Source organism: Quercus robur, chromosome 4 (assembly GCF_932294415.1).
Source record: "Quercus robur chromosome 4, dhQueRobu3.1, whole genome shotgun sequence".
Classification (NCBI taxonomy): domain Eukaryota; kingdom Viridiplantae; phylum Streptophyta; class Magnoliopsida; order Fagales; family Fagaceae; genus Quercus; species Quercus robur.
Genome location: NC_065537.1, coordinates 12,610,808 through 12,630,172, shown reverse-complemented (window position 1 = coordinate 12,630,172; position 19,365 = coordinate 12,610,808).

Sequence of the window (19,365 nt, the reverse complement as noted above, 5' to 3'; positions counted from 1 at the left end):
CACTAGATTCCATCAAGACTAGATTGTAGATCTTGTTTCAGTAGATGCTTGTAGAGTTAGAAGGTACAAAACCTCTCAAATCTCACAGGAGTAACTCACAAGTCTTCCAAGAGTTTTCAAAATGTGGCTAGGGTTTTCTTTTTATATGTAGAGGTGTTGTACTGAAACCCTAAACGTTTTTCCGGGCTTAGGCCTGTTTAAAAAATCTGCAGAAATTATTTTTCTGTGATTCTCGATCGATCAAGCCTAATCCTTCGATCGGTTGAGCTTCACAGAAAATCAATTCTATTTCTTACAACTTGTACATTCATGAGTTTTGACCTGACAATTTTGAGTAGTGTCTAACACTAATCCTAGACACGTTTTTGTTCTCGGTTTGCCAACATTACAAGTTGAAATTCTAAACATTTAATCCTAAATATTTAAAACCTAACAATCTCCCCCTTTGGCAATTTGTGACAAAACACACTTAAAAATAATTGCTCAACTCAAGAATTAGCCCAACTTACACATTGTTGGCCAAATACAATTCCGTCACAACCCACTAACTATTAGTTGCTAGAATAGATAGTAGATGAAAAAGAATTAACCTGTAAGTTTCTGAAACACTCAAAACAAACCATAAACGCATGTGTAAAATTTATAGTTTAAATCCAAAATATAAAAACTAAACTTGAATTCACAAAACATAAGAGATAGACTATATATCAAATGAATAAACATCAAATAAACTATCATAGTCAATGATCCAATAATATTTGTGAAACAAGAATAATAAAAATAACATCAATGAGAAAAAATATACACCAAAAACTCTCATCAACAAAACAACTAAACTACTTAACTACTCCCCTTGAATACAAAATCTCTCTACTCTTCCCCTAAGTACAAGAGACTATACTAAATCCTACTCTCCCTTTTTGTTACGCATTGCCAAAGGCAACCATTAAGGGTCAAAGGGTGGAGGAGGTGGAAAAGCACTCCTATACTCAGCAAAATATACTCTCAAGATAGCAACCTCAGTAAGTAGCTCATCAATGAGCTGTCCATGAGCTGCTTGAGTGCTTATGAAGGTTTCCATAATGCCATGGAGTGAGAGAGGAGAAGTAACAATAGGATCAGCAGTATCATCAGCATAAGGATCCACCGCAGCAGTAGGATCCACATGTATCTCTTCAATAGTAGGCTGATCACCAAAGGCAAGAGCAATAGTAGATGCTTCACCTCTTGATTTGTTTGAAGTCCTAGTGCTTGGCTTAGCACTCTTCATCTGAACCTGTCGTTGTCTAAGAATGGTGGCTCCTATGGGCGTAGTAATATTTACTAACTCAAGAGAAGGAAAACTGTCTAATCCTAAAAAGCGTAAAATCCTAGAGATAAAAACAAGAAAGAACAAATTATGTAACTTAGAATTACTTCTATACACCTTAACAATGGTCTGGATAAAAAGAGACACATAGACCCATTTTTAATAAAGGCATACAGAAAAGCACATCTATCTAAAGGGATTGTGTGAATGTGAGAAATAGGAAAGATGCTATGACAAGCTATCCGAAAGAAAATATAGTTAACCTCAGTCAACTCACTTGACTTAATATTGGTTTAGATCCCCAAGAGACTGATTTGCCACAAAGTAAAGAAATTACATCATTTGTAGGAGGATACTTGGTGTATGGGAAAGTGGGTCTACGAACTAGTGGTACACCTAGAGTTTTAGAAACTACACGCTTAGTTATCTTATACTCTTTGCCTCTTATTCAAGAAGTCAAATAATGACCACCTGTGTCGTCAGAATATACAGAGAGATTCGAGTATAATTCTCTAACCAGGGTAGCAGGAAGGGATGAGAAACTTCACACAAAGGACCCCAGTTCCTAGACACTAGATTCCTATGGATGGAAGGATCTAACTCATCTAGAAGTAATTGTCTCTCACCCCCCCCCCCCCCCCAGATAGACCTATACTTAGTCAAGGTCTCAAAAATTTCCTCAGTTTTGGCTATAGGAAACCTAACCCTATAAACCAGAGCAGAAGAGGATGAGCATGTTGTGTTCCTATTGGCTATGATTTTAAACTCTCTACCAACCTTATGAGCCATGTCTAAAAATTAAAGAAAATGGAAAAAGCAAAACAAAACAAAACCAAGGGCAAATTGCATTAGATAGAGTTAGAGCATAGGAAAACATGAAATTTTAAAAACTATATGATGCATGAAGTATATACATATATGATGCATGCTCTAATGCTTAAACATAGTTCAATTTTATCTTAATTTTGAAAATTGACCAAGAAAATTAGAAATTTTAGCAAAATCCCCAATTTTGAAACCCTAATTTTTCAAAAATCCTTATATTGACCAATTGAACAACACAACAGGTATAAAACATGTTTTGATTACTCAATTAAACAATATCATAAGCCAATTTTACTCAATTTCATCCAATTGAACAAAATCCCAAAATTCCTCAAGAACACATAAACTCTAATTTTGAAATTTTGAAGAAATCATGAAAATTTTGAAATTAAAGTATGAGAATCATGTTTAAATGATGCATGAACAAAAACCCATCCAAAAAATTTGATAAAACCATCAAAATCATCAAAAACCCTAAAATCTCTTTAGTTCGAAATTTTTGAGAAATTGAAGAAAATGCATGAATGCATGTAAAATAAGCAAAAAGAAGGGTCAAAAGAGTCTTACCAGATGTTTTGGAGAAAAACCTTTGAAGCTTTGACTCAGAAAAAGACAAAAAAAAAAAAATTGACTAAGATGAATTGAGAGAAGGATCAATGAAGATGACAAAGAATGAAGAACAAGGTTCAGATTCCTCTTATTTATTTTTAAAAAATGATTTTCGATCGGTTAGAAGGAAACAAGCCAGGAATCGAAAATATTCTAAGAACAGGTTCGACTGATCGGAAGAAATCGAAGAAGGAATCGAGTCAACCCAAGAGTTTTAGCCTTAAAAATTGATTTTTTCCAATCGGTCAAAAAAACAAGTTCAATTGATCAAATCCTAAAAAATTAGAAAATTTTGAAAACTTCGGAATTTTCTATAGAAACAGTTTTTATAATATGAGATGCATGTTAATGATTCCAAATATTTTTAAAATTCTTTCCCTAAAAAAAATCTATCAAGCTTCAAAATTTTCCTCACACGATTTTTATCTCACAAGCCCAAAAAGTATTAAATATTTCAAGAAGCACAATTTTGGATGGCCACAAAAACTAACACACAATCACATGTACAGAGTTGAACAAGCATTTGTTTGTGGTGTGTGCAACTAGTAAGTGTCTGCATTACCTTAAAAGGTGATATGCAGAAAGAAATTAAACACACTTTCTACATAATCAATCACACAAGTTTGAAAGTGACTATGACCTAAAGAGTTACATCATATAACTCTCACATCTCCTAGAAAACACGCTTGCAATCATGTAAAATCAATTTTTTTTTTAATTCTTTTTTTTTATGCCCCCCCCTCTTTTTTTTTTTTCCTTTTGAATTCACTTTTGATTTTCACAATTAACACCTCGTTTAATCTCGCTGTGCAAGTGCTACACCTTACTGAGCACGGCTTTTATAATTTGCACACAAGTGTTCATGATTGGTAAGTAATGTAAGGTTGAATTTATTCAACCATCTAATTGGCTTTATTCCGTGCCAAATTTGCTTGTAATTCAGCATTTAGTAACCCTGTATTTAGGTGGGTTTGTTGTAAGGGTAGTGAGTGAGATAGAGTGAAGTTTGCTCAAGAGTGTGCAAGAAAACAGAGACTCGCGGCTGGGACTAGCGGGTGGACTCGCGGCTGCAAGCCGCCAAAAGCAGCACACGTGCCAAGCATGCTGGAAGATGAACAGTCATGCTAGCTGGAGCACTACAGGACAAAACAGGACAACTGGCCATACGGTTAACTCGCGACTGGATCTTGCGACTTGGTCAAGCCGCGAGGTCAAGCCGCGAGCCACCCCTGTTTTATAAAACCTGACGTTTCACATTCCTCTCCCACTCCAGTATAAATACCCCTGTTACCCACGATTGAAAGAGAGCTTCCAGAGAGAATTTTGAGAGAGAAACCCTAAAGAAAAACAAGATTGTTTCACCCACAATCTCTACCTTAGAGTCTCTTCAAATTCCCCTACTCTCTTCCTCTCCATTGTCAAATCCTTGAGAGGCATTATACCAAACCTGGTTCTCACCATTATCATCTCTGTGAGACAGTTGTTTGGATTTCTGGGAAGCAGTTAGGAAGGAGCCAATCTTCATTGGTTGATGCTACGGTCTAGTAGCGGAATCCGGGAAGCTAGAAAAGAAAAAGGTTCGGCGTAACCTCGTTGGAGCAAGAAGCTTGGAGGGCTTAGGTGCACTGGGTAGATTAGGCTTGGAGGGTCTATTGCTGTCCTTGTATCCCAACTGTATTTTCTAGTGGATTGATTACCGCTTGGAGGGCGGCGGAGAGGTTTTTCGCCGAGGACTTCGATTTCCTCTTCGATAACACATCGCGTGTTGTCTTTGTGTTTGCATCTTCCTCCCTCTCTATCTTTGCCTTTATATTATCTGCTGTGGATTTTATTTTGTTATGGCTTAGATAGTTTATAACCAATTTCATATTATAGCATGTGTTAAGTTTCCGCACACTAGTTGTTTGACATATTGCTTGATTTGGTTAAGTTGTATTTTGGGGGTCTAAACGTTCAAAGGTGTTTTGTACACGTTTTTGAACTTTCAATTGGTATCAGAGCGGGTACACTGCTATTGGTTTCATTACCATTGTGTGATCCTTGACTCCCTTTTGAGATGGATAGGTCTCAATCCCTAAATGCACCTCCATATTTTGATGGTAGTAATTATGCTTTTTGGAAAGTTCGCATGAGAGCTTTTCTGTGTTCTATTGATGAATCCGTTTGGGATGCTGTTGAGATTGGTTGGACCAAACCTGAGGCAGCCAAATCCACATGGGATAAGGCAGCACTTGCTGCATCTAATGCTAACAGTAAAGCACTCAATGTTATTTTCTGTGGTGTGTCTCCAGATGAATTTCACAAGATTTCTCACATTACCATTGCCAAAGAAGCATGGGAGATTCTGGAAACAACTTATGAAGGCACGAAGAAAGTGAAAGACACCAAGTTACAAATGCTGACCACTCGGTTTAAGGAGCTCAAAATGAGTGAGGATGAGTCTTTTGACTCTTTCTATGGGAAGCTAAATGAGGTGGTTGTCAGTAAGTTCAACTTGGGGGAGAAAACGGAGGACTCAAAGATTGTAAGGAAGATCCTTCGATCATTGCCGGAAAGTTTTCGTGCTAAAGTAACAGCAATTGAAGAGAGCAAGGATCTTGATGACATCAAAGTACAGGAGCTGGTTGGGTCTCTGCAGACTTATGAGATGTCGCTGCCCAATCAACGAAAGAGTAAATCCCTTGCTCTAAAGACCATTAATGAGAAGGTGGAAGATCTAGACTCATCGGGAGAAGATGTGGTTGACAAAGATGTAGCTTACCTTGTCAAAAATTTCAGAAAGTTCTTGAAATTCAAAAATAATGGCAAATTTGATGATAAAAGAAAATTCCAAAGTTCTGGAAGGGAGAAGAGGGATTTCAAAAAGAAAGATGGAAAATAATCCCAACCCACACAAGGTGTCACTTGTTTTGAATGTAACGGGCATGGACACTTTAAGAAGGAATGTCCGAATTATTTGAAATCGAAAGGCAAGGTGTATGCCACGACCTTGAGTGACTCAGATTCGTCTGACTCAGAATCTGAAGAGAGCTGTGATGGAGAAGGGAACTATTCAGCTTTTATGACTATTGCTCATGTTGAGTCTTCGGATGAGTTGAATCTGCTTGTACGAGACCTTGGAGAACATAGTGATGATGAATCACTAGGAATTGTTGAAGAATCAGAAGCTGAAGAAGAAGAAAGCACAACAAATCTTCAAGAGAATTATAACTCACTCTTGGAGAAGTCGGGTGAGTACACAAGGGTGGCCAAGGCTGCTGTGAGAAAAATGAAGAAGGTTGAGGAGGACTACAAAAGTCTCCTAATTCGATATAGGGAGGCCAAATGTGAGATAGAAACACTGAATGGTGAGTTGTCCGAAACTTACACAAAAGTGAGATTTCTTGAGAATGAGGTTGTGCAAGCGAATGCTAAAATAGAAAGGGTCACCACCAAGAAGCTAGATGATGTTATATCATCCCAAAAGAGCTTTTCAAACAAATCCGGATTGGGATATACCGGAGGAAGTAGTTCATCTGGAAATGTCACTAAAGAAGTGAAGTTTGTAAAGGCCAAAGATCCAGTTGTAGCTGACCTTACTGGTGAGAAGCTTGAGGTGGAGGAGAAAAAGAATGTGGTGAACCAACGGATGCTGAATCCCCGTAATCAGTCTGTGGGCAGGTCTGAATCTCGTGCCAAGTCACGTCCACGACCACAAAGAGGTCCTAGAGGAACTTATGTGTGCCATTATTGCGGACTTCAAGGGCATACTCGACCAAATTGCCAAAAGCTGAGAGCAAAGAACAGTGCAACTCCTCAAAGGTCAGGAGGACCCAGAAATGACAAAAGAATTTGGGCAGGTGATCAATCTAGAGATCAAAATGGAGATCCCAGAATGATGAACGTGATGAAGATGATTGGTGCATTCACCAACTGCTTGGAAAGCTTCTCACGAAGGTTTGAAAGCCCTAACTCCCGTACCCAATCCTATAAGGAAATCACCCCAAACGCAAGTGACGTGTGGGTGAAAAAGGGTACTCATGCATAAGCATTACAACATGTCCATGCATTAATACTTCCTATGCTTTGCGACGATGTTTGTTTGGTTTGCTTGCTTTTTTTTTGTTGTTGGTTGTTTGCTTGTCTTCTTGTGAATATTTCTTAATTTTGTTTTATCAATCTTTTTGTTTCTTGTGTCAAAAATCCAAAAATCACATAAAAATTAGAAAATCAAAAAGCTTGATTGACTTTGTTGAGTTTTGTCTCAAAACTTGTTTTGCCTTGTACCTTTGTGCTAATGGCTTTGTGCATTTTCGAGCATTGCTTGTTTTCATGCACTCATATCACTGTGGGAAAAATCTTGAAATCTATGTGATTGTTGTAAATAGATCTTCAAGCTTGTCATGAATGATTAGTGAATGGTTATGTTGATCTTGAGACATGCATAGACTTGTGTCTATATATCTTCCCACTTTTTATTTTTGTTTTGCTAAAAAGAGCTCACCAAATGTAAATCTCCAAATGAAATGAGATATTGAGCTGCAAAAGTCTGTCGCACATTCTAATATTTGACTAGGAAAAAGGGTAAGCGACCTTATATTAAAGTGAATGTTCATTCAAAAAGGCCAAAGGCCTGTTCTTTAAAGTGAAATGTCATATATCACTCTCACAATGAGAGATGTTTGCCTCAAAAGATCAAAAAGATCAAATGTTATGATTGAAAGTGGAGTCAAATGATAAGCTCCAAGTTATGTTATCAAGTTGTGTGGGAGGTCATATATACATATTTCTATAATTGAGATAGGTCACATGATCTAGTGCTAATTGTGTATGCCTTAGTTGAATTGATCATTGAAGCTTCACATTAGACAAAGGACTATCTCATTATTGATATCCACACACAACACACAAGTTTATGTTCAATAAATGCCATATTCATTTGTGTGATTGTACTTGATGAAATGTGTTTTCACATGCTCAATCTTTGTCAATTCAAGCACAAAAAGATTTTTGAGTGTTTTAGGTGTTTTTGGAAAGTATTTGGTTTGAAAAATCTGAAAATTTCAAAAATACAGTTTTGCCCTGTTTTGGCGGCTCAGTCGCGGGTATGTCAAGTCGTGAGCCTCAGTCGCATCTTCGCTGGTCATTTTTGGCGACTTGTTCGCGAGTGGAAGGTCCAGTCGCGAGATTCACTCAGAGATTTTCGCGGCTTAGCTCGCAACTCACTCGCGGGTAGACCTTTCAGTCGCGAAAAACACTTAGAAAAATTTTTCAAATTTTTGTTCTTAAGTGCTTTGGCGGCTTGAGCTGGCGACTGTGTGGCGACTTAATCAAGTCGCGAAAAACGCGTGTTTTGCAGAAACAGGAGCAGTTTTTAAACCTTTTTCAGTTTTCCCTCGAACTTTTGTGACTGTTCATCTTCTCTCTAAACTATCTCCCTCCCAAACACTCTGTGCTCCCATTTCCAATCTCCATTGTTGCATTCTTGTAGCTCAAAATCGTCAAGTTACAGGTATGGGTTTTCAGTTTTGCACCCTTTTATACTTGATTATGTGCTTTTCCCTTTGATTTTTCGCATATGTTTGTGATTTAGAAATGGGTTTGTGTTTCGGTTTTTACTCCTTGTTCATGCTTAGCTTGCGAATGCTGCTGCTAGTATTTGATGTGATCTCAGTTGTTTCCTTATTGCTCTTCATTTTGTGCTTAGCTAAGTGTTTCTTTTATTTTTATCTGATCTTGAGCTGTTGTGTTGTTCCAAAATATTTCGTTGGATATTGTGTCTTTACTATGCTGAATGTGCTTGTTCTAGTGTGTTAATCTGTTGGGAGCTTCTGTTAGCCTCAAAATACTGATTGTGTGTCATATCATTTTTCCATTATCTGTCTCAATGACATTTATCTGCCTTTAGGATAGTTTCTCCATGTTGTTCATGTGTTTCCTATCCTAGGCTTGGTTTATCCATGTGATTGAACTAAGTTGCTTATTGTTTAAGTTTTCAAAGTTCATTTGTATGGTTGATATCTCTTTGTTAATTACATGGTACTGACTGGTTATGCACATATATTGTTCTATGTTGTTGTGGCCTTTTCTGATTGTTCAACAGATGGCTCCCTCACCTCAGAAGAAGAAATCTACTGCAAAGAAGGCTGACAAAAGATTAAAGATGGATTCTAAACTGTTTAGGTCAGTTCATCACTTTGAGAGATACAAGGATAACTTCTTGAATGCAGGAATCATTCAAGAAAGATTTGTAGATTTGGAGGACTTAAGACAAACCTTTATTCCCAGCTGTTTTGAAGGAAGAGGATAGGAAAAGCTTCTGAGTGGTTTCCCTGTTGTGTATGAACCCCTGATTAGGGAATTTTACTCAAATGCTGTGATAAAGGAGAATGAATTAAGTTGCTGGGTTAGAGGTAAAGAATTCGTTTGGATGCACATGTCATAGATGATGCATTAGGGCTTGAAGGATTAGATGATGAAGAATTTATCAATTACAAGGATAGGAGTGTTTCTATTGAAACAGTTCAATAAAGGATAGGTGGGCAGAGAGAAGGGAAATGTTTGAATACCACTGCCTTTCCAGTGGACATGAGGTGCCTTACAATAATCATGATGTTTAACCTCTATCCCATTAAGAAATTGACTACAATCAATTGTGCTAGAGCAGTTTTTCTGATGGATCTCAAAGAAAAGAATTTCATAGACATAAGTTCCCACATTTATGACACCATTGTGGATGAGACTAGAACAACCTCTAGGCCTAAATTGATCTTTCCCAGTTTGCTAATGAGGATTTTTAGAAGGAAGGGTGTTCCAATCCCTCAAGACATCAGTCCCAAGTCCACACCCTCTGCAATTAACAAGCTTACCTGCAAAAGGATAAGTGTTAGGCTTCCAGGAGAAGAAGATGAAGGTGATGAAGGAGAGGCTGTCCCAATGGTGACTGAAGCAGAGGCAGCAGGGCATGCATCAACCTCAACACCTAGGAGGAGTGGCAAAAGACACAGAGCTTCAACTTCTGCCGATACACCTCCAGATGCTTTCCAAATCATTCTGGAAAGACTTGATGGGATCAGGGCAGTCCAAACTGAGCACTCTGACAAGATGAGAGCCATGCAAGACCAGATTGATGTCTTGGCTGCTAAACTTGACAGCTTCACAACTCAGCATGACCAGTGACCCTTTGGCCATTCCGGTCAAAAAGGGGGAGAAATTATGTCATTGATGATGAAAAGTGAAAAGTAGAAAAGCAAATCTTAAGGGGGAGTAATGTGTTGAGGGGGAGTTGTCAGAGTTATCAAATTCAGAAACTTTGTTTTTATATGCTTATGTTTTTGGGTATTTTGTGTATAGCTATTCCTAACTCATAACTTATACTCTTGGTTTAAACTTTAATATATTTTGATGATGTTATTCGGAATGTTTTTGTGGTTTGTACCCATGTGCTTTTGTAAGCTTTTAGGGTTAATGTTTTATGCATAGTTTGTAGGCTTTATGGTATGTACCTTGCTTAATGCAGCCTTGATGCTATGCTGAAATCAGTACTTTAATCTAAATGTTCTGCATTTTGGTTTATGTACTGTCACTCTTGTGCCCTTGTAGGATTGTTCCTAGATGCATATGCCTTGTGTGTTATGCATTGGTTGAGTGTTGAGCATACAAGTGTCTTGCCTTGTGCTTGTTAACTTGTATGTCCTTGTGTTCATTCCAAGTGTGAATGAGCACTGTGATCACTACCTTGTGGTGTTCACTTGGTTGATCAAGCCATGGTTTGTTTATTAACTCCATCTTTACTTGATCACATATTGCCTGTTTCATATGCATTTATAATTTTCTGCTTACAATGATCATGGTGTATTGTTGTGTTTCAGGAGTATTATGTTCATATGATTCAAGTGCTTCACAGCTTCTAGAGTTAGGTGTGAGTGAGTTTTGTTCAACTGTTCCCAACTCACATGTTAAGTCTAGAGTCTGTTTTAGGGTTTTGTCACGGAATAGCCAAAGGGGGAGATTGTAAGGTTGAATTTATTCAACCATCTAATTGGCTTTATTCCGTGCCAAATTTGCTTGTAATTCAGCATTTAGTAACCCTGTATTTAGGTGGGTTTGTTGTAAGGGTAGTGAGTGAGATAGAGTGAAGTTTGTTCAAGAGTGTGCAAGAAAACAGAGACTCGCGGCTGGGACTCGCGGGTGGACTCGCGGCTGCAAGCCGCCAGAAGCAGCACCCGTGCCAAGCATGTTGGAAGATGAACAGTCATGCTAGTTGGAGCACTACAGGACAAAACAGGACAACTGGCATACGGTTAACTCGCGACTGGATCTCGCGACTTGGTCAAGCCGCGAGCCACCCCTGTTTTGTAAAACCTGACGTTTCACATTCCTCTCCCACCCTAGTATAAATACCCCTTTTACCCACGATTGAAAGAGAGCTTCCAGAGAGAATTTTGAGAGAGAAACCCTAAAGAAAAACAAGATTGTTTCACCCACAATCTCTACCTTAGATTCTCTTCAAATTCCCCTACTCTCTTCCTCTCCATTGTCAAATCCTTGAGAGGCATTATACCAAACCTGGTTCTCACCATTATCATCTCTGTGAGACAGTTGTTTGGATTTCTGGGAAGCAGTTAGGAAGGAGCCAATCTTCATTGGTTGATGCTACGGTCTAGTAGCGGAATCCGGGAAGCTAGAAAAGAAAAAGGTTCGGCGCAACCTCGTTGGAGCAAGAAGCTTGGAGGGCTTAGGTGCACTGGGTAGATTAGGCTTGGAGGGTCTATTGCTGTCCTTGTATCCCAACTGTATTTTCTAGTGGATTGATTACCGCTTGGAAGGCAGCGGAGAGGTTTTTCGCCGAGGACTTCGGTTTCCTCTTCGATAACACATCGCGTGTTGTCTTTGTGTTTGCATCTTCCTTCCTCTCTATCTTTGCCTTTATATTATATGCTGTGGATTTTATTTTGTTATGGCTTAGATAGTTTATAACCAATTTCATATTATAGAATGTGTTAAGTTTCCGCACACTAGTTGTTTGACATATTGCTTGATTTGGTTAAGTTGTATTTTGGGGGTCTAAACGTTCAAAGGTGTTTTGTACACGTTTTTGAACTTTCAAGTAACAGTGGTGAGATGGTTATTTATGTCTTTCTCATAAGATTTTTTAGACTTTACAATCAAAAGAATGTGACTTCAAAATCAAGAGCATGTGTTTAAAAACCTAAACAACTCACACAACATAAGCACTACATAGCACAAACTAGCGAAGTGCAGAAAAATAGCTTATCTAAGCTAAACAAGGTACGTAGTCATGAAATGCAAATTCCATAGGCCAACCTCAATTACACAATTGAAGATGTGTAATACAAATACAAATTTTTATTAAAAAAAAAAAAAAGCTTAAAACCATCATAAACAAAACCTAGAATGAAATGCAATAATGTAATGCAAATGCAGATCCTAATGAAAAACATTTTGGTCACAAGAGATTGAAAGAATTAGCACAAGGACCACAGATTTCTAAAGGAAGACTATGGACAAATGATAACACCAATCACTTGATGAAGAGATTCAAACTTGCTCCTATCAAAAGTTTTGGTAAAGATGTCAGCATTCTGATGATCAATAGGGATATACTCAAGAGAACAACTCCCCTTTCAACAAGATCCCTAATAAAGTGATATCTAATCACTATATGCTTGGTCCTAGAATAGATTGTTTGTTTATTTAGACCCCTTGAAACAGATTGTTTAATCTAATATATTAGCCAAGTGATTACTTAGGTTAATTATGAGATCTAAGTTAAACAAGAATAGATCATATCATGCGCAACAGCGGAAAATAAATTATACCACGATGTAATGACCTAAGAACACCAATGAAACCAACAATTTCAAGGTAAAAACCCGAGGAGGATTTGACATAGCTATCCTCAAGGTAAAACAAATTCATTATAGAGAATTGAAGTTTTTACAATTTGAATTAACCCTAAATCTATTGTTACCTCCAGTAGTAATTAACTGACACGACCACGTGCAAGCTCCGAATCCACGGGCTTTTCTCTTGGATTTGCAGCACACAAGAACCCACACTTGTGACTTTGAGATCCCACCCAAAGGTTCTTTATTACAGCTTGTTGATCTATGCAGCAACTAGATTCCACCTGAACTTGATTGTAGATCTTGTTTCGGTAGTTGCTTATAGAGTTAGAAGGTACAAAACCTCTTAGATCTCATAGGTGTAACTCACAAGTCTTCTAAGAGTCTTCAAAATGTGGCAAGGGTTTTCTTTTTATATATAGAGGTGTTCAACTTAAACCCTAAACATTTTCGTTGGCTTGGGCCTGTTTAAAAAATCTGCAGAAATTATTTTTCTGCGTTTCTCGATTGATCGAGCCTAATCCTTCGATTAGTCGAGCTTCATAGAAAATCAATTCTATTTCATGCAGCTTGTACATTCTTGAGTTTTGACCTGTAAAACTTTGAACAATGTCTAACACTAATCCTAGACATGTTTTTGTTCTCGGTTTGTCAACAATACAAGTTGAAATTCTAAACATTTAATCTTAAATCTTTAGAACCTAACATTATTATTATTAACTCATGAATAAATCTTCATTAAATTTATATTATATATTTACTTATTATAAATGATTCCTCTTAGTTCTAATTTATTTAACCAATTATTTATTTGATGATTGTACTTATTAGTTATTAATAAAGTACATAAAAAATACTATCAATCAACAATAAATAAATTTGATTACAATCTCTATGTATCTATCTAGGTTTCAATTCATATTAAAACGTGCTACAATTTTCATTTAACAATTTTGATTACTTTAGTTATATACAAAGTTATTTAACTAAAGGTTTTTTACATAATTATTTAATTAGTCTAGGTTGATACCTATATTTTTGTATATTTAATTAAAATGAGAACTAAGTGGAGTCTGTTTGTTTGTTTAGACCACTTAAAATAGATTGTTTAAACCTAGTGAATTAGCCAAGTAGTTACTTAGGTTAATTATGAGATCTAGGTTAAACAGCAAAATATCATATCATGCATAGCAGAAAAGAAAGATACACAACGATATGATTACTCAGGAAGACCAATGACACCAATCGTTTCAAGGTAAAAAACCTATGGAGGATTAACCTAACTTATCATCAAGGCAAACAAATCCACTAAAAAGAATTAAAGTTTACAAAGGATTTAACTCTAAATTTGATGCTACCTCCAATAGAACTTACTAACACGACCAAGTGCAGCTCCAACTCCATGAACTCTTCTATCTTGGATTTGCAAAACACAAGCTCCCACGCTTATAACTTTGAGATCCCACTTAAAGGTTTAGCAACACAAACTCTCTAGTTTGTGACTTCAAGACCACCCTTGAAGATTTAAATCGTCAGCTATGTATGATCTTGTTGCAGTAATTTCAGATCTATTGATTCTAATGATATGAGAATGGTTTCCAGTAGTGACTTTGAAAGGAGAACGCATGGTTCCTTTTAGATCTCACAAGAGCACCTCCAAAGTCTTCACAAAATGTGCCTTAGGGTTTCCTTTAAATACTATGTGAAGTAGACTTAAAAGCCTAATCACTTAGTGGGCTTAATGAGCAATGGACCAAAATTAAAATCTGCAGAATTCGCACCTCGATTGGTCGAACCTGGCATGTTTCGAATTCTTCTTTCTACAGCTTGTATGTTCTTGTGTTCTGACTTGTAACACCTTGAGCAATGTCTAATAAATCCTATAGACTTTAAGATCTATACCTCTCACATCTCCTAAAGAGTTACATCATATAACTCTCACATCTCCTAGAAAACACGCTTGCAATCATGTAAAAGCATTTTTTTTTTCTTTCTGTTTCTCTTTGTTTTTATATTTTATATTTTTCTTTTGAGCACAATCAAAGATATCATTCATGGGCACATGGGAGATAGAAAAGAAAAAACCCTTGTTACACAATTTTTTTAATTCTTTTTCAACACCTCATTTAATATTGTCGTGCAAGTGCTACACCTTAACGAGTACGGCTTTTATAATTTACACACAGGTACTCATAATTGGCGAGTAACAGTGGTGTGATATTTATTTATGCCTTTCTCCTAGGATTTTCTAGTCCTTTCAATCAAAAGAATGTGACATCAAAATCAAGATGTATAAAGACTATAAACAACTCACACCATTAAGCAATACATAGCACAAACTAGCAAAGTACAGAAAATAGTTCATCAAAGCTAAACAAGGTACACAGTCATGAAATGTAAATTTCAGTAGCCAACCTTAATTACACACTTAGTGGTGTGTAATACAAAAAAAATAAAAATCTTTTTGTGTTTTTATATTATGACCAAAAACAAAAGGCACACATAATGCTAAATGAATACTGTGGGGACAGAGAACTCGTAGCCCAGGCCCACTCTACATTAGGGCCCAGGGCCCAAGCCGAGGAGAGCCATTGCCGAGGACGACCTCTTGCTCGGCACCTCACGAAATGCCTGAAGAAAGGGCAAACTGAGTGCAGGGGCAGGGTAAGGGAAAAAGCTGCCAAAATCATAATACTAAACCCTGTATCTGACAAGTCCATACTCTAAACCATACCCCTTAACTTTCCCAACGACCCCAAACCACTCTAGGCATTGGTTGACGGGACAGGTCTACCCCCCAGAAAAATGAAACTTACACGTAGACTCGAAAGGGGGAAAAAAAGACGAGTATAAAAGGAAAAAAAAACCCCAGAAGAATGGGGGGACGGGCTCTCCCCCGATAAAAGGAAGAAAGGGGAGGGTATAAGGCTCCTTGGACCGCGTCCGAGGACTTAAGTCCTACAACCCGTATCAATGGAGGGCTTAGCTAGTCAAGCCAAGCCCGCCCATATAAGAACTCCCCTAGACGCCACGATTAAACCGTCGACCTGTGCCCAAGGTCATGCCTTTCAAGCCCACTCTCTACAAATCATATTGTTGGGGCCCTTTGCATACGAGCCCAACGTCACTCTTGGGTCGTTAAATAAATCGTGTCCCTACAATTGGCGCCGTCTGTGGGAAAGGCTTTCGCGTTGGCTCAGGCGGCGGCGAAGTTGAGCTTTTGTCAAGCAAGGGTCTGTGAGGGTGCCTTCATTTCCAGCGACATGTCGTTGTTGTTCCAACATAAGTTCCCACTAGGAGCTATGCCTGGCAGTGCCAAGGGCACGGGTAATTCTAGGGGCTTCCAGCATCAAGCTAACCCCTCCCCACCTGGGTCAAGGGGCTAACCTTTGGAAATTAAATCAATAAATAAGTAAAAGACTACAAGTTTTTGACAGAACCAAGGCCTTGTATGGCCCTCGGACTCAAGACTCTGGGAAACCAACTACTTAGAAGAGTACTACAAGTTTTGGACAGAACCAAGGCCTTGTATGGTCCTCGGACTCAAGCCTCTGGGGAAACCAACTACTTAGAAGAGTACTACAAGTTTTGGACAGAACCAAGGCCTTGTATGGTCCTCGGACTCAAGCCTCTGGGGAAACCAACTACTTAGAAGAGTACTACAAGTTTTGGACAGAACCAAGGCCTTGTCTGGTCCTCGGACTCAAGCCTCTGGGGAAACCAACTACTTAGAAGAGTACTACAAGTTTTGGACAGAACCAAGGCCTTGTATGGTCCTCGGACTCAAGCCTCTGGGGAAACCAACTACTTAGAAGAGTACTACAAGTTTTGGACAGAACCAAGGCCTTGTATGGTCCTCGGACTCAAGCCTCTGGGGAAACCAACTACTTAGAAGAGTACTACAAGTTTTCGACAGAACCAAGGCCTTGTATGGTTCTCGGACTCAAGCCTCTGTGGAAACCAACTACTTAGAAGAGTACTACAAGTTTTGGACAGAACCAAGGCCTTGTATGGTCCTCGGACTCAAGCCTCTGGGGAAACCAACTATTTGGAAGAAAACTACAAGCTTTGGATAGAACCAACTCTGGGGTAACCCACTACTTAGAAGAGACAATACGGGGTTTGGACACAACCTGGTCGTTAGATGGCCTCTAGAATCTAACCCGAGAAAGAATTCCCCATTTGATAGTTGGGCTAATCCCTGGAATACATAGATTCCCCAGCCTACCCTCGGATTCTCAGTACCAAGGGAATTGGTACAACTGCAATATAGGGCCATACGTTGTCAAAACACAGTTAAAGTCCCTCGCTGCTCGGCTACCCTCTCGGATGAAATATTTAGTATTTATCGTTCTCGGACGGTCGCTGCGCATGCATTACGGGGCATTAAGCCGTTATCTTAATTGGTAAGGTTCTGTTTCAAGGTTTCATGTTTTAAGCATCACTAAAGGAAGGTACATACATAGTGCACCCGTTTACAAAGTAGTTGCTGCCGAAAGGAAAAATATTTGCAAAGAAGTAAATTCATCTTTTATTAAGACAAAGAAATAGTACAGCATACAATGAAAAGCTGGAATAAGCTTATACTAAAGCTAACTACATAAGCGAAAAGAAAGATGCAAGAGAATAAAGAGAAAGCCGAGGAAGAAGTACAGATGAGAGGTTGGCTGCTGTTCCAAGACGTTGTTCAAGGAAAACCATTCCTCGACACTTTTACATGCCTATAACTCAGGCAGCCAAAGAGCCCAACTCGGGGCCTGCATCGTTGAAGAAAAGGTGCAGGGAACCCAACTTGAGGCCAGCACCGTTGAAGAAAAGGTGCAGACAGCCGGAAGTTGATGGGCCTCCACGTAACCACGCCTGCGGTATAGCAGACGACGCTGATGGCGGAAAACTTTACTTCTGATGCACCAAGAATCTGGTGCGACTAGTACCTGCTTCGGATTTTGACTAAAAGAAGGAGAAATACCATTTCCCCCTTTGTCAAAACGGAAGATTCTCTTGAACCTGTGCCTCCCCTGCCCAGACCACGCTATCTTGAGTCTCGGAGGGACCCGGCGCCTTTGTGGTGGATGGAGTTCCTTTACCCCTGTCCGTGTCTCAAACATATTGCACAAAGGACAGATAGCACTGAATACCAAACTGTGATTATAGCTGGAGGATTGTGACTTAGAAGAGAATCGGAAGGTTTGTATGTAAGTAAAACACCTCCTATACTACTTATATAAAAGATAAGGTGGTGGCATTCAATTCGTGTAACTTTCCAAGGAACGCTACAGACAAGGCAGAGTTGGCTCAATTTCCAACGCCATTCACAACCGTAGGATCTAAAGATCCTCGTGAAGACGCGTCTCGAGTATTGAAGCGTCAAACGACTTCACGTGATTGGGTAAAGGAACGCCTCTCAATTTGGCACGTCCTCCATGTAAATGGAAAAACACAAATGTTAGCAGAGTACGGAATCTGAGCAAGCTACGATGTAAGCCCAACATTACCAAAACCCTCCTCCCCAACTAAAAGTCGGGCAGCAGGATTTTGAGGGGCTATTGTGGGGACAGAGAACTCGTAGCCCAGGCCCACTCTACATTAGGGCCCAGGGCCCAAGCCGAGGAGAGCCATTGCCGAGGACGACCTCTTGCTCGGCACCTCACGAAATGCCTGAAGAAAGGGCAAACTGAGTGCAGGGGCAGGGTAAGGGAAAAAGCTGCCAAAATCATAATACTAAACCCTATATCTGACAAATCCATACTCTAAACCATACCCCTTAACTTTCCCAACGACCCCAAACCACTCTAGGCATGGGTTGACGGGACAGGTCTGCCCCCCAGAAAAATGAAACTTACACGTAGACTCGAAAGGGGGAAAAAAAGACGAGTATAAAAGGAAAAAAAACCCCCAGAAGAATGGGGGGACGGGCTCTCCCCCGGTAAAAGGAAGAAAGGGGAGGGTATAAGGCTCCTTGGACCGCGTCCGAGGACTTAAGTCCTACAACCCGTATCAATGGAGGGCTTAGCTAGTCAACCCAAGCCCGCCCATATAAGAACTCCCCTAGACGCCATGATTAAACCGTTGACCTGTGCCCAAGGTCATGCCTTTCAAGCCCACTCTCTACAAATCATATTGTTGGGGCCCTTTGCATACGAGCCCAATGCCACTCTTGGGTCGTTAAATAAATCGTGTCCCTACAAATACAATGCAAAAGTAATGCATGACAATACTTAATTAAGCTATAGATGGTACACAAACAAGAAATAACAATTTCTTAATTAACCCAGGAGTACATGTACAAACTAGTACATACTTATACAAAATCATAAATAGCTCATGCCTTTAGTTATGCAACACATACTTTCTATGTTTCTCCACAATATCAAGCACATTCTAAATCAAGAGAGAAAGATCATAATTCATGTAATCCTCAAGAAAAATAAAACTAGACACAAAACAAAATATTTTTGTCTTTTTGAAAATTTTCAATGTTTTTGGATTTTTTTTTTTTTTTTGGAATAATCAAAACAAACTAAAAACTAGACAGCCAAAAACAGAAAGTAAACATGTCCACAAATAATTGAAGAATTAAATCAAGGATAAATAGACAACACTCACCTAAGAAAATCTTTTCTCACCCATACAACACACATCTTTTGCTTTGTAGGTGAGTAACTATGACAAATAGAGTGTATTTGAGGGATTACACACTTTTTCTGAAACAGACTAAAATCCTGTCTGAAATCCTGCAATTTCCTTTCACAAGCCAACAAGCTTAAATTTTTC